Below are 14,339 nucleotides of genomic sequence, written 5' to 3' on the forward strand. Positions count from 1 at the left end.
CTTGAGGGAGGATGAAATATAATAAGAATATGTGGTATTAATTTCACAAAGACTAAAAAATATTTAAAACATATATATATGAACTCTCAGCTTCCTGCTCCAGCCACCCTGCCTACATGATGCCATAGCCTCCCTGCCATGATGGACCCTTATCCCTCTGGAGCCCTAAGCCCAGATAAACTGTTTTCTTCTATAAGTGGCCTCAGTCATGGTGTTTTATCATAGCAACAGAAAAATAACTAATGCAGCTAGGATCAGTGAGGCCGTGCTCCAGGTGCAGAAGGCACAGGACTTACATATGGTAAGCCCTGTCTTTCCTTCCAGTTCACACCTGTGCTCAAGACTGGGGCACGTGGACCCACCGTCAAAGCTACTGACTCCTTTATGTGCCTGAGCCCCACAGGTCAGCTGCCACCTGGGAAGCCATGGAAGAGTCCCTAGATGGCCAGATTCACTTCCCTGCAAACTCTATAGGATTCTGGACTCTAGGGATGGCTGCAGCCTGCAAGTGTGTTTTCTTGAGAACAGCCAGTGCTTTTAAAGAAACTGCAGGTGGCCATTTTGCAGGAGAACATGCCCCCACCCCACTTTCCCATTCAATATCTGGAATGCACAGGGTCACCTCACCTGCCTGACCAGTGAGGGTTTCTGTATGTCTGTGCACACTGCTCTGAACCTCACACTGACAACACCACAGAGGCACTCCACTTTTCAGAGTGCAGCAAAGACTCCAGTACTGCAAAGAACTCCCCTCAGTCTGTCACCTTCCAGGTGCTGTGGATGGCTGCCATCACCGTCTTCCAGATAAAGATTCTGAGGCAGAGAAGCTGGCTGGCTTACCATGGGTGCATGAACATCATGTCCATCCTGTTTTTAAAATTTATTTATTTATTTTAGTTTTTCATGTGTGTTGAGTGTATTGCCTGAAATGTGTGTAAGTGCAATTGTGTTGTGCAATGCCTACACAAGTCAGAAGAGGGTGTCGGATCCCCTGGAACTGGAGTTACGGACAGTTGTTAGCCACCATGTGGGTGCTGGGAACCAAACCCAGGTCCTCTGCGAGAGCAGCCAGTGCTCTTATCCTCTGAGCATCACTCCAGTCCTCCATCCCGTTATTTGAAGGGCTCATGATCTCACTGCCGTGTTGGTGCTCCTGCTGGTACACTGTTAGATGTTTGTGACATGCTCTGCACTGAGCTGAGTGTTTCCCTCAGCAATTTCTTTTGAACCACTATACACACTTTCTAGCTTGTGAATAAGAAAGCACCGAGAACCTAAGTCACTTCTTGGAAGTTGCCCAGGCAGACTGAGCTTCTACTTTTAAAGACAACAAAAAATGCAATAATAAGTAACAAAGAAATAAAAAATAAGGAAGGAAAAATGAATATTAAAATAACAACAAAAGATTAAAAAGTTAGGAGTGATATGGTGGCATCCAGCACTTGGGAGGCTGAGGCAGGAAAACATGCATTCAAGACCAGTCAGGACTACAGAGTGAAACCCTGTCTTAAAACAAGTAGCAAATAAAAAAAATATCTAAATGGGGGCTGGAGGGGTAGCTCAACAGTTAAGAGCAGAGGACCCAGGTTTGATCCCCAGCACCCATGTGGCAGCTAACAACCCTCTGTAACTCCAGTTCCAGGAGATCTGACACCCTCTTCTGGCCTCCACAGGCATTGTACAACACAGGTACACTTACATACATGCAGGCAAAATACTCATACATAAAATTAAAAACAATTTTAAAAAAATAGCTAAATGAAAATTCGGACTTGGGCACAGCTCAGCAGTGGTGTACATATGTAGAGTACTCGCCACCCTGATTTTAATCCCCAGCACCAAAAATAAGCCAATAAAACCAAAATTAAAACAATGATAACACCAAAAAGGGGCAGAGTGTCAACTTTTAAAAAAATTTATTTATTTTTATGTATATGAATATTTTGCCAGCATGTCATTCAAAGCCTGCAGAGGCCAGAAGAGGGAACTGGATCCTCTGGAACTGGAGCTACAGATGGTTGTTAGCCATCATGTGAGTGTTGGGAATCAAACCTAGGTCCTCTGGAAGAGCAGCCAGTGTTTTTAACCACCAAGCCCTGAGAAAGCCCATTAGACAGAGGGACCAGGCAGAATATCTAGTTATGACCAGTATGACTGTAGAAAAGGAAAGCTAATGTGTAGTAATATAAAAACCTAGGCATCCACCTCTCGAGCACTACTATTTGCTGACTCTATGCTTCAAGCTGCTGACACCTACCTAGGAGGAGCTCCCCAGTCTTCTGATGCTCCCAGCCTTAAAGATGAGCTAAGAGGAAGAAAGGGAATGCCTATGGTGTCTTAAAGGGTTAGGACAGGGCAGAGAGCACGCACCCGAGGGATCAGCTACAGACAAACACAGCTCAGAGCTGATCCCTTTGACCCTGTGGCTCATTAGAAGCACTCCATGAGTCAACATAGAGAAAAGGCACAAGTGTATGTCATGGTTGTAGTAAGTCTCTGGGTCTGTACATTCAGCAGTTCTCACACGTACAGTGTACTATTACCAACCATGCTTACCACACTGAACAACAGAGCTGGGAAGAGAAGCCGCCTTGTTCCTTCTGAGTCCGTATCTGCTTCCCCACTGCCTCTGCTCACCATCCTGCTGCTGAATCAGTCATCGTCTGGAGGCCATAGATACATGCTCTTCTGCGGCCCTTTTCTGTACCTGGCTTATATATCTAGAAGGTTCTCCAGTTCTATCCATGTTGTCACAAATGGTGGGATGTCCTTTTTATTTAAAATGATTGATGACTGATTGATTGATTGATTGTTTGATTGATTGATGTGGCGTACAGAGGTCAGAAGACAACTTGCTACTGGGAAAAGTGCTGCAACAAACATGAGGCGGAGATATCTGCAGATTGATTTCAAGTCTTCTGAATAAAGATCCAGAAGTGGAATTCTGAGGAAACTTTATACTGCTTTCCATGGTGGCTGTGCTGGCTTACATCGCCCAACAGTGCTCAGGGCTCCCCTTTGGTCACATTCACACTAAAGAAGATGTCATGTCACTGGTTTTAATTCATACTCCCCAGGACTGAAGACAGTGGTAGAGTGCTCATCTAGTGTGTGTGAGTGCTCATCTAGTGTGTGAGTGCTCATCTAGTGTGTGTGAGTGCTCATCTAGTGTGTGAGTGCTCATCTAGTGTGTGTGAGTGCTCATCTAGTGTGTGTGAGTGCTCATCTAGTGTGTGAGTGCTCATCTAGTGTGTGAGTGCTCATCTAGTGTGTGAGTGCTCATCTAGTATGTGTGAGTGCTCATGTAGTGTGAGTGCTCATCTAGTGTGTGTGAGTGCTCATCTAGTGTGTGAGTGCTCATCTAGTGTGTGAGTGCTCATCTAGTGTGTGAGTGCTCATCTAGTGTGTGAGTGCTCATCTAGTGTGTGAGTGCTCATCTAGTGTGTGAGTGCTCATCTAGTGTGTGAGTGCTCATCTAGTGTGTGAGTGCTCATCTAGTGTGTGAGTGCTCATCTAGTGTGTGAGTGCTCATCTAGTGTGTGAGTGCTCATCTAGTGTGTGAGTGCTCATCTAGTGTGTGAGTGCTCATCTAGTGTGTGAGTGCTCATCTAGTGTGTGAGTGCTCATCTAGTGTGTGAGTGCTCATCTAGTGTGTGAGTGCTCATCTAGTGTGTGAGTGCTCATCTAGTGTGTGAGTGCTCATCTAGTGTGTGAGTGCTCATCTAGTGTGTGAGTGCTCATCTAGTGTGTGAGTGCTCATCTAGTGTGTGAGTGCTCATCTAGTGTGTGAGTGCTCATCTAGTGTGTGAGTGCTCATCTAGTGTGTGAGTGCTCATCTAGTGTGTGAGTGCTCATCTAGTGTGTGAGTGCTCATCTAGTGTGTGAGTGCTCATCTAGTGTGTGAGTGCTCATCTAGTGTGTGAGTGCTCATCTAGTGTGTGAGTGCTCATCTAGTGTGTGAGTGCTCATCTAGTGTGTGAGTGCTCATCTAGTGTGTGAGTGCTCATCTAGTGTGTGAGTGCTCATCTAGTGTGTGAGTGCTCATCTAGTGTGTGAGTGCTCATCTAGTGTGTGAGTGCTCATCTAGTGTGTGAGTGCTCATCTAGTGTGTGAGTGCTCATCTAGTGTGTGAGTGCTCATCTAGTGTGTGAGTGCTCATCTAGTGTGTGAGTGCTCATCTAGTGTGTGAGTGCTCATCTAGTGTGTGAGTGCTCATCTAGTGTGTGAGTGCTCATCTAGTGTGTGAGTGCTCATCTAGTGTGTGAGTGCTCATCTAGTGTGTGTGAGTGCTCATGTAGTGTGCGAGCTCATCTAGCGTGTGTGAGCGCTCATGTAGTGTGTGTGAAGCCCTGGCTCCATCCAGCACTGAAGGGAAAGGGTGGTCTTAATCTGAAATCTTCTAATGGTTAGCTGTGTCTGTCCTATATTTGTTGGTCATTTGTCTTCTAGTGAGAAAAGGTTGTTGAAGTCCCTAAGTTTTAAATGCATTGTTTTCCAGCCAGCTATTGAGTTGAATCCCTGTATATTCTGGATATTAGATCTTTTTGAATGTACGGCTTGAAACTATACACTCCCACTTCATTAGTTCCTTCCTTTGCACTGCCCCTTCTTTTGCTACGCAGAAGCCTTTGTTTGTTGTGATCCTATTTGTCTGTCTTTGCTTTTGCTGCCTCTACTTTTGAAGACAGATTCCAAATAAACAACAGCATCGCTCAGACCAGCGTCTTTGCCGTCCACTGTTTTCTCTAGTGATTTTATAATTCGTGATTTTCCATTTGTCTTTAGTCCATTTTCAGTGGTCTTTTCTGTGTGGTGTGAGATAAACAGCACTGTCATTCCCATGCAGTATGCCCAGTACCACTCACTGAGGACACCGACTGCGTGTTCTTGGTACCTCTGTCAAAATCGGGGTATATAGCCTGTATCATTAGTCTATGAGTCTGTTTTTATGTTGTTTTAATGCTATTTTAATTACTGTAGCTTTGTAGTAGTTTGAAATCAGTCAGTGCCTGAGGCCTGCAGCTCTGCTCATTTTGCTGTGCGTGCTTTGGCTATTTGGCTTTTTTTTTTTTTTAAATCATTTCATATAAACTTCACAGTGTGTTTTTTTTTGATTCTCTTGTTTTAATGCTATTTTAATTACTGTAGCTTTGTAGTAGTTTGAAATCAGTCAGTGCCTGAGGCCTGCAGCTCTGCTCATTTTGCTGTGCGTGCTTTGGCTATTTGGCTTTTTTTTTTTTTTAAATCATTTCATATAAACTTCACAGTGTGTTTTTATTTGATTCTCAGGTGGACTGGTAGACTGGCTTGTTTCTGTTTTTGAGACAGGGTCTCATAATGTAACCCTGACTGGCCTAGAACTCACTGTATAGACAACGTTGGAATGGAACTTGTGGCAATTCTCCTGCCTCTGCCTCCTCAGTGCTGTATAGGAATGTACTACCACACTGGGGTCTTAATGCCCATTTGCAGTTGAAGAAAATGACCTTGGGAGCATGATGGACACCTGTCTGAGGTCCTCTTGTGTGCTGATACCATGTTCTTCAGCTGTAAAGTGACACTGGATCCATTCCCCAGCTGTACAGAGACGTTAAACTCCAAAGTCACAATGAACACAAGAGCACCAGGTGACATCCCCTGATCAGAGACACACTGGTCACTATCTCCCAGTGCATTTGTAAACATCATCTTTTACTTGGCGTCTATGCTTCCGCGGTGGACACAGATACCCTGGATGGAGCAGGGACACCTCAGCCAGAGATGTTCAGTCAGACCTGTCAGATGTCCAAAGGTCCCTAGGGCTCTTTGGGGGACAATATCCTGGAAGATGTTTGGCTAGTCACTGCCCCAATACACAGAGGTGAAGAGTGATTCAAAAAACCATCTCAGCTGGCTGTGGTGGCGCACGCCTTTAATCCCAGTACTCAGGAGGCAGGGTCAGGTGGATCTCTGTGAGTTTGAGGCCAGCCTGGTCTACATAGTGAGTTCCAGGTCAGCTGGAGCTACAGGGAGACAGACCCTGTCTCAAAAAAACCAAAAACCCAGCTCAATTTAAACCCACATCTGTCAATTCCTTCCCTGGGGAGCTGTTCACAAATGACCTGAATTCAGTCTTGTAGTGGTACGCAGGTGGCAAAGACATGAAAGACAGGAGAAAAGTAATGAAGAGTCTGGTGCTCTTCCCAAGAAGGACGGAGACAGGCTAATACCTAAGACCTCCCATAGCCACAGTCTCTGTGACATGAAGGGAGCATCTAACAGGAGAAAACCTCCATCGGCTCCTAGGGTTTAAAGTTCTACTTTTTCTCCTTTCTTAAGGGACATTTTCTGAATCTGCTGAATCTCTGAAGCTGTGCTCTGAAAAAGAGCAACATGAGGTTTGCGGTTCTTGCAGTGTCTTGGCTGCTTGGAGGCCCATGCTTCCATTCTTTGGAAGGTGAGAAGCAGGCTGCCTGTGTGGAGGATGGCCTGTGCTGAACTGTGTGAGGGAGTGGAAGATGCTCAAGGGGCCCTGACAGTGGCAGATTTGGAACAGTCTGGAATGCAGGAGTCCTACCTCTGCATCTTCCTGTGCTATTATGTTTCTGTTTCTGTACCAAATAGTGGCAACAATTATAAAGAGGAAAGGTTTATTATAGCTCACAGTTTTGGAGGTTTTGACCCATGGTTATTTGGCCCATTGCTTTGAGCCTGTGATGAGGCAAGACATCATGGCAGGGAACACATGATGGAGCAAAGCTGCTCACCTCCTGGTGGACAAGAAGTAGAGAGAAAAGAAGGGGAAGGGCTAGCATTCCAATATGCCCTTCAAGGGCACATTCCCAATGATCCAAAACTCCTGCTAGGCCTACTCTAAGTTTCCACCGCCTCCAGGGCTGAAATCAAGCCTTTAACACCTGGACTTTGGGGGACACATACCCAAACCATACCACCCACCTCTTTATGAGCTGCCATGGACTGTTCTGGTGAGAAGGGTCACAAAGTCACAAAACAGTCACTGTCCTATCCCATCCTGTGACATCGCTTACAAGAGAGTAGTCTCCTGCCTCAAGTCAAGAGCATTCTTCTTCATTTTCACACTCCTTTGTCAGATGCCTCTTGGAGAACCTAGTCTGTCCTCACCCAGTGTTTCACTCTATAGGGCAATAAACTAAGGCCATTCTGCATTTAACTACCTCCAGAAAGTCACAGGAAGCAAGAGCCCACATGCCTGGATGGAAGAGCTTCAGTGGGCAGCAAGGAGGGGCATGCCAGCCCCCAGATGCAATTGAAGTCTGATGGGAAGTACCCCATGGAGCAGGACACAGATCATATGCATTAACCACCAATTCTTGTTCCCGCCAGGGCTGGGGACAGGCACTCAGCCTGGATAAAAGCCATGACATTGAATATAGCAAGTAAGGCCCGGTTCCTTATGCAGAGCAGTTTGCAGCTTCTGTCCCCGCAGTTGGCCCAGAAGGCAAGTGCACAGAGTCCTCATGGGGCCTCTCCCAGCCTGCAAACAAGCATTAATCTTGCTAACATGAGGGCAGCGCATTCACCTGTCCAAGCACGAGAGTTACTGTGTGTCAACAGGAAAGGAGTGTTTACCTCCAGCTCTTATATCTTCCCTCTACTACATAAAGTCCAGGGTGGACCAGGCCAGATGCCAGACCAGTCAGAAGAAAAACAAAACCAGAAATGCAGACCCCAGCCTAGGTGTGGTAGGAAAGGCAACTCCGGTAAGAGAGAGAAAAGAAGTTATAGCCTTAGGCAAGGTAAGGAGCCACCAGTCATGACCATGGGTCAGAGACCCTCATTCCCCTGGCCCCAAGAAGGCATGTACACGTTCCACACAGACATACAGCATGTCCAAGTCTGATCTACATGCCTAGAGCTGTTCTGTGCCAGGTAGGCAATATGGGTAGCTACAAAGGCTGAATAGGAGCTGCTGTTTATTGAGAGCACCTACAATGTGCCAAGCATTGTATGTGCTGACATAATCTCCAAGAACCCTACGCAGCAGAATTCTTAGATAAGGAAGAGACTTGGTGTGGGGAAGATAACAGTGGGTTAGTCTCAGGCCTTATATACCATATGACCCCAGGCAGGTCTAACTCCAAATTCTCTTCTCTCTCTCTCTCTCCTCTCTCTCCTCTCTCTCCTCCCTCTCTCTCCTCCCCCCCCACACTCGTGAGGTCAAGTCTCTCCTCTCTCTCTCTCTCTCTCTCTCACACACACACACACACACACACAGAGAGGTCAAGTCCCTCTCCTCTCTCTCTTTCTCTCTCTCTCTCTCTCTCTCTCTCTCTCTCTCTCTCTCTCTCTGAGGTCAAGTGTAAAAAAAAGCCCTTCTCGGTCACTGCCCACTCCCCTCACGCCCCAGGAATGTCTGGAGGTGGGAGGGTCAGGGAAGGCTGAGAGTTGAGGGTACCGGGGCGTGTACATACCTGTGTGCTCAGGAAAAAGAAACCCAACAGGCTGATAAGATCTTGTTTTCAGAGCAAAGCACCAGTTAAACACAGGCAGATGTGAACAAATAAAGCTGTAGCGTCCAGAGAGAAAATCAATACTAGATTATATGTTCCAATCCAATCACATACCAATTAATACAGAGCAGGTGGGGCTAAGAGCAGATAAGTTTGGTCACTAGAATGCTGTGCATACTGCGCCGGCTTCTGGACAGCCTCATATCCCTTCCCACAGCTCCTAAGGCAGGGTTCATGCCCCAACTATTCCCAGGAAGGAGCTGGGGTCTCTAACTCCGAAAAGCTGTGGGAGGTCTGGGGGAGTCCCAGACAATAGCAAGGTGTGAGTGAGGGATGAAAGTTCCTCCCTTGCTCACATGGGGGATGAGTCGGATGTAGAGAGAGAAGGCAAGTGGGTGAATGCCACTGGGGGTGGGGTGCGCCCACTGGCAAGGAACACACAGCAAGATCTTGCAGGCAGGGGATCAAGAGTTAATTTGTTCCAGAAAAAAAGTAAAGAGTGTGCCCTTGGCTAGTGATAGAAAATCAGGCCAAAATGGGGAAATTGGAAAATGTTTGTTCTCTAGAAGTGATGCTAGAGCTCCTGGAGACTTTACAGTTTATTTAATTCAGGAAGTACAACCAGGAAATGAATAAATTATTTGAAAGTTGGGCAATAGACAAGGCAACGGTTTACAGCACAGGGCGCAGTGATGGTGACAATGGTGGTGTGGAACATTCCACAGAAGGGCTTCAGGCCTATTGCTGGGGTAACAGAGGAGGCAGTGGGACACACAGCTGCCTGCCAGTAAAGTTTACCAAGTCTAGCCAGCCCGTTCTCGGGGAAGCAGCTTTGGCACTGTTAGAAAGACAAGTCAGAATTGCTGACCTCCCAGTGAGGGGAAACCTGGCTATGGATACAAGGCTGGTCACATGGGCAGTGACAGACCCTTCCATGAAAAGTCCCAACACCCCAAGGTAAAACAGACCTAAAGCTGTTACACAACAGGAAGTTGGGAAAGGGCAAGGCTCCTGCTTCTGGTGGGCCCTAAAGGTGGCCTGGGCCAGGGTTTCTCTTATACCCGAAATATTCCAACATGGAGACCCAAAGGAGGCCCCTCTCGGTGGGAGTTCCATGTGCCCAAGGACTGTTGCATGCCAAGGAAAAACAAAATTTGCTAGCTGAATATTTTTTAGACATTTTGCAAGATGCACAGCCTCCCTGACAATTTTTAATGTACTAACTGCCTGGTCCAGTGAGCTGATTAATTGGTGCTGGAGAGATCAATAAAAAACAGAAAATTAAAACAATTTTAAAGTGATTAAGTAGTTTAACACCTGTCTCCCGTCACGTCAGCACAGGAAGAAAAATAAAGCAGGTGTCGAAGGGGCCTCCTGAAGCAAGAGAAAACAGCGCTTGCAGCAGAGATGACAAATCACAGCTGGAGATCAATCTGCTGCAGCAGCCCTTCTCAGGGCCTTGTGCGGAGCAGCAGGAACAAGGAACAGGGCCAAGCAGGGCTGAGGCCTTGGTCACCACCCCCTGCTCATTAGGGTGTCTCTGTAGGTCCTGAAGTCAGGGCGGCAGAGCTTGGGGAGCCTAAGGACAACTTGCATGGGACCAAGTGGGAAGACCGCAGCCACCACCCTATCTGCTTCAGCCATTCTGACCTTCATTGATGGTCCATGGGGGGATGGCGTGTTAAAATGTACTTCAGTGTGGTTCCGTCCAAAGGAAACAACTGTCACAGCTGTCCAGGATTACCAGACCCTCTTTTCTGAAAGCATCAGGAAAGGTCTCATCCCTTCCCAGCAAGGCAGATTCCCACCCCAACTTCCTTCTTGCTCGGGCTGTGCTGGCATAACACAGAAGTACTGGTAGGCGATGCCCAAATGCCCTTTGTGATGTCTTTGTGCCAGCAAAGAGAACAGGCCTCTCCTTTTCCCATGGCTTGATGCCTTCAACTGACCTCACAGAAGTCAGCTCAGAGCAGAGCGAACTCCAAGATTCTTTCCCCTTTCCCCACCAAATCCCTGTCAGAGTAGAGTGAAACTAAGCAGAGGTGGGTCAACAAAGGTTAAAGGCAGGGCCCCAAGAGAAACATCACAGAAAAGTTGTCTGCTTCACCTTTAGAATGGCTGTGAGCTGGGTGTAGTGTGACACATCTGTGATCTTAGCGCTCAGCAAGCTGTGGAGTAGAACAAGGTCAAGGTCAACCAAGGCTACATAGCAAGACTTAGGGAAAAAAAAGCCCCAAACAGGCCAGGCATGGTGCTGCATGCCTTTAATCCCACCCAGCACGCTGTAGGCAAAAGCAGGTGGATTTCTCTGAGTTTGAGGCCAGCCTGGTCTACATAGGGAGTTCCAGACCAAGCAGCCAAGCAGTACTATGCTAATACACACTTGCCCTCAAAGTTCCTTTTCACCTTTGAGGTCCTCTGATGGCAGTTCTGCCAACCCTAGAGCAGGGTAGAGAAGGAAACCCGAACGACTACTGAGAATGCCTGCAGAAGACGGGAAACATCAGAGCTCTCCACCGACCTCTATTTTACTTATTTTTGTGTGCATTGTTGGCACGTTTGTAAGTGCACCATGTCGTGCAATGCCCACAAAGGTTAGAAGAGAGCCATCTGATTCCCCTAAACTGGAGTTATGGATGATTGTTAGCTGCCATGTAGGTGCTGGGAATCAAATCCGGGTTCTCTGCAGTATCAGCCAGTTCTCTTAACCGCAGAGCCATCTCTCCAGCCCACACTTATTTTTTAAAGACAGAATCTTTGTGTGTAGCTTTCGCTGGCCTAGAACCATGCAGCCCAGTTTAGCCCAAACTAAGAGAGCCACATCCGTCTCCCGAGTGCTGGGATTAAAGGAATGCACACCACCTGGCTCACAGACTTCTGCCAGGGATTCCACATCCTCCTGTTCTATCACTGCCCACACCACTAGAGGACAGGATGGCTGAAACGGGTAGGGCCAGGGAGAAAGTCCTCCAGCTCTTCATTTGTTCAAAGTGCTTTCAAGTTATTTTACGCGTGTGAGTGTATGCCCACAGAGGCCAGAGGAAGGTGTTAGATCCCCTGGAACTGCAGTTATAAGTAGTTGTGAGCTGCCCAAATGTGGTACGAGGAACTGAACCAGCAGCAAGTACTCTTCAGTGCTCAGTCATCTCTCCAGCTCCCAGCTGTTAGTTTTGACAAGCAGGACTGAACAGCCAGTCTTCCCTTTCCCCAGTGTCCCTTTAGGCAAGGCTGGGCTGCTCCTGGAGAAAGCAAGTGATCTACAAGGGAGACTTCAGGTGTCAGAACCTTTCCTTTGTTCAGCAAACATGCCAATGAAGAAAGGGAAAGACTCCCTATCTTCAGCTATTGACTCACTTCCAAGAGCAATCAACATCCACTGTCTTTCAGCATTTCCTGACCTGCACGTGGCTTTGGTAATTTGGCCAATTTGGCCGGGGAGGCAGCTAAGAGGCCTATGGTCCAAATTCTCTGGTCTAATGAAAACATCTGCTTGCAGAGGCGTTTGCTTCAGGGTTCCCTTGACCCTGAAAGAGGTGACCTGGGTGTCCCAGGGTCTCTGAGTGCCATCCAAAGAGTCGTCAAGCAGGGGAGTACAGCCCACCTGGGAACTGCATTGCTCAGTAGCCAATACAAATTCTTGACTCTGCAAAGCTAGCCTGCTGCTGCTCCCTGCAGAGTAAGCTCCACACTGACTGAGATAAAGTTTTCCTGGGCCCAAGTTCCAAACTCTGCTGTTTTGTTTCTGTTAAAATGCAATTGTTTTTCTCTGGAGTCTGCAGTGACTGCTCAGCGTCAGGAAGATGTATGAAAATCTCCACTTCAATTCAGCATCTCTTTTCTTCCAGACAAACACGGCCGGATTTTAATAAATCAAAGAGCTACACTGTTTAATAAAAATTTATTGACTTACAAGTGATTATTTATCAAAAGACCATTAATAGCAGGTACTGAAATGATGTGTTACTGGGTGGTGCTGGGAGACTAATAGGAAATCAATGCAGCGGGCCAGACAGAATGCATATGAGAAACCCACCCCCCAACAGCGAGCAAAATTTCACCAGCAAAATACACCAGACGCTAGCCCTGGTGCAGTGAAAAGTTCCTCCTTTTTATTTATCGTTTACAAATGAAATGATCAATACTTTTAATCTAGAGCAAAATTTATTAACTTTCCCATCGGGGAGAGACATATTGACTAGAGGAGAGGGGAGTGCGAGCGACAAAAGATGGATGGTTGGATGGTCGTCTCTTAGACTGTCCAAGAGTCGAGTGCATTAGCTGCCTTTTAGTTGGGACATCTCAGGCCACACAGGATGATGTACCTGGAGAAACTGAGTCTGGCCACCACGATGCACAGCAGCCAGATAGCACCTGTAGCACACAGTGGCATCTTCCAAACATCAGGGGTTGGCAGGAAGCACCACCTATGAAACTAGGGTTATGGTAAATTCTAGAAGGGAGGCCAGATTTCCACAGGGCAACTGGGTTAACACCCACTGACAATTCTGTCAAGATCCAAAAATTCCTTGCTGGTAACTTGGCACCATCCCTCACACAAGCTCTTTTCCATCTTTGAAGGGTTCTGGAATATCAGGAGGTTACCTTAAACAGCTCCTGTAAGCAAAGCTCGCAGCGGCCCTGGTCTGGTTGACAGCCTTCTACTGAGCTCCCTTTCTCTACCAGGGGATTTCACTGGCCTATTTAGAAAGCTCTTTCTCCAACTAGCTGAAAACAGTCTATGAGTGAAAATAGTCTATGATTTTAATTCAAATCCACCAGCTGAGTTGTGGACCCACCACAAATCCCTTGGGGACACCGCAATGTTTCATTTTCCTAGCTGAGTTTGTCAGAGGGAGCAAACAGCTCAAAACAGACTTCTATTTCAGAACTCATACGACTTTTAGGCTCAAAGCCCAAGAATCAACAATGGGGTAAAAATTAATGAAATCTGGGCTAGAGTGAGAGCTGTCAGTAAAGCACGCTTACCTTGCAAGCATCAAGAGATGAGTTTGATCCCCCAAGAACCCATATAAAAAAAGCTGGACAAGGTGGCTTGCACTATTTAATCCCAGTGCCAGGGAGGTGGAGGCAGGTAGCTCACTGGCCAGTCTGCCTGGCCTACTTGGCAAGCTCCAGGCCAGTGAGACCCTTGTCTCAAAGAAACAAGGTAAGCAGAACCTGAGGGGTGGATGGCTGAGGTTATCCTCTGGTTTCCAGATGTACACCGATACGAGTGTAACTACAAACATACAGACATGCACACACGAGAATCACGGACATTTCATAGGCAGATAATGCCTCTAAGGTCACCTTGCTGAAGTCAGAAGTAGATGTAGAGGAATAAAGACAACGCAGCGAAGGAGCAGCAGGCGTGCAAGTGGGGCTCCAGGCTGCTCTGGACTCTGACGGGTGAGCAGTGTTATCGTGCTGCTTTCTATTCCTAGATGTTATAAATTTTTAGACATAGGACCAACTCAGGAACTCCATTCCAGTCTCTGGGGCCTGTAGGATCCACAGTTGAAAAGGATCGACAGCAGACTGGCCTGACTGCCTGGGACAAGTACTGAAGGATGTAAGAGCTGCATTTCCTCCTTACTGCTGTCACTGGTAACACAGGTGTGCAGGATGTGAGCCAAGTAAAATAAACTACACAAACTTCCTATGCAAATCATGAAATAAAAGCAATAAAGCATGATCAGAAGTTTTAAAGGAACCGATCTCAAAGCCAGGCATGGTAGCACACGCCCTTTGTCCCAGCACTGGGGAGGCAGAGGCAGGCGGATCACTGAGTTCAAGGCCAGCCTGGTCTACATACTGAGTTCCAGGACAGCTGGGGCTACAGTGAGACCCTGTCTCAAAAAGACAAAA

This window comes from Nannospalax galili, unplaced genomic scaffold (genome assembly GCF_000622305.1).
Source record: "Nannospalax galili isolate Female #2095 unplaced genomic scaffold, S.galili_v1.0 scaffold366, whole genome shotgun sequence".
Classification (NCBI taxonomy): domain Eukaryota; kingdom Metazoa; phylum Chordata; class Mammalia; order Rodentia; family Spalacidae; genus Nannospalax; species Nannospalax galili.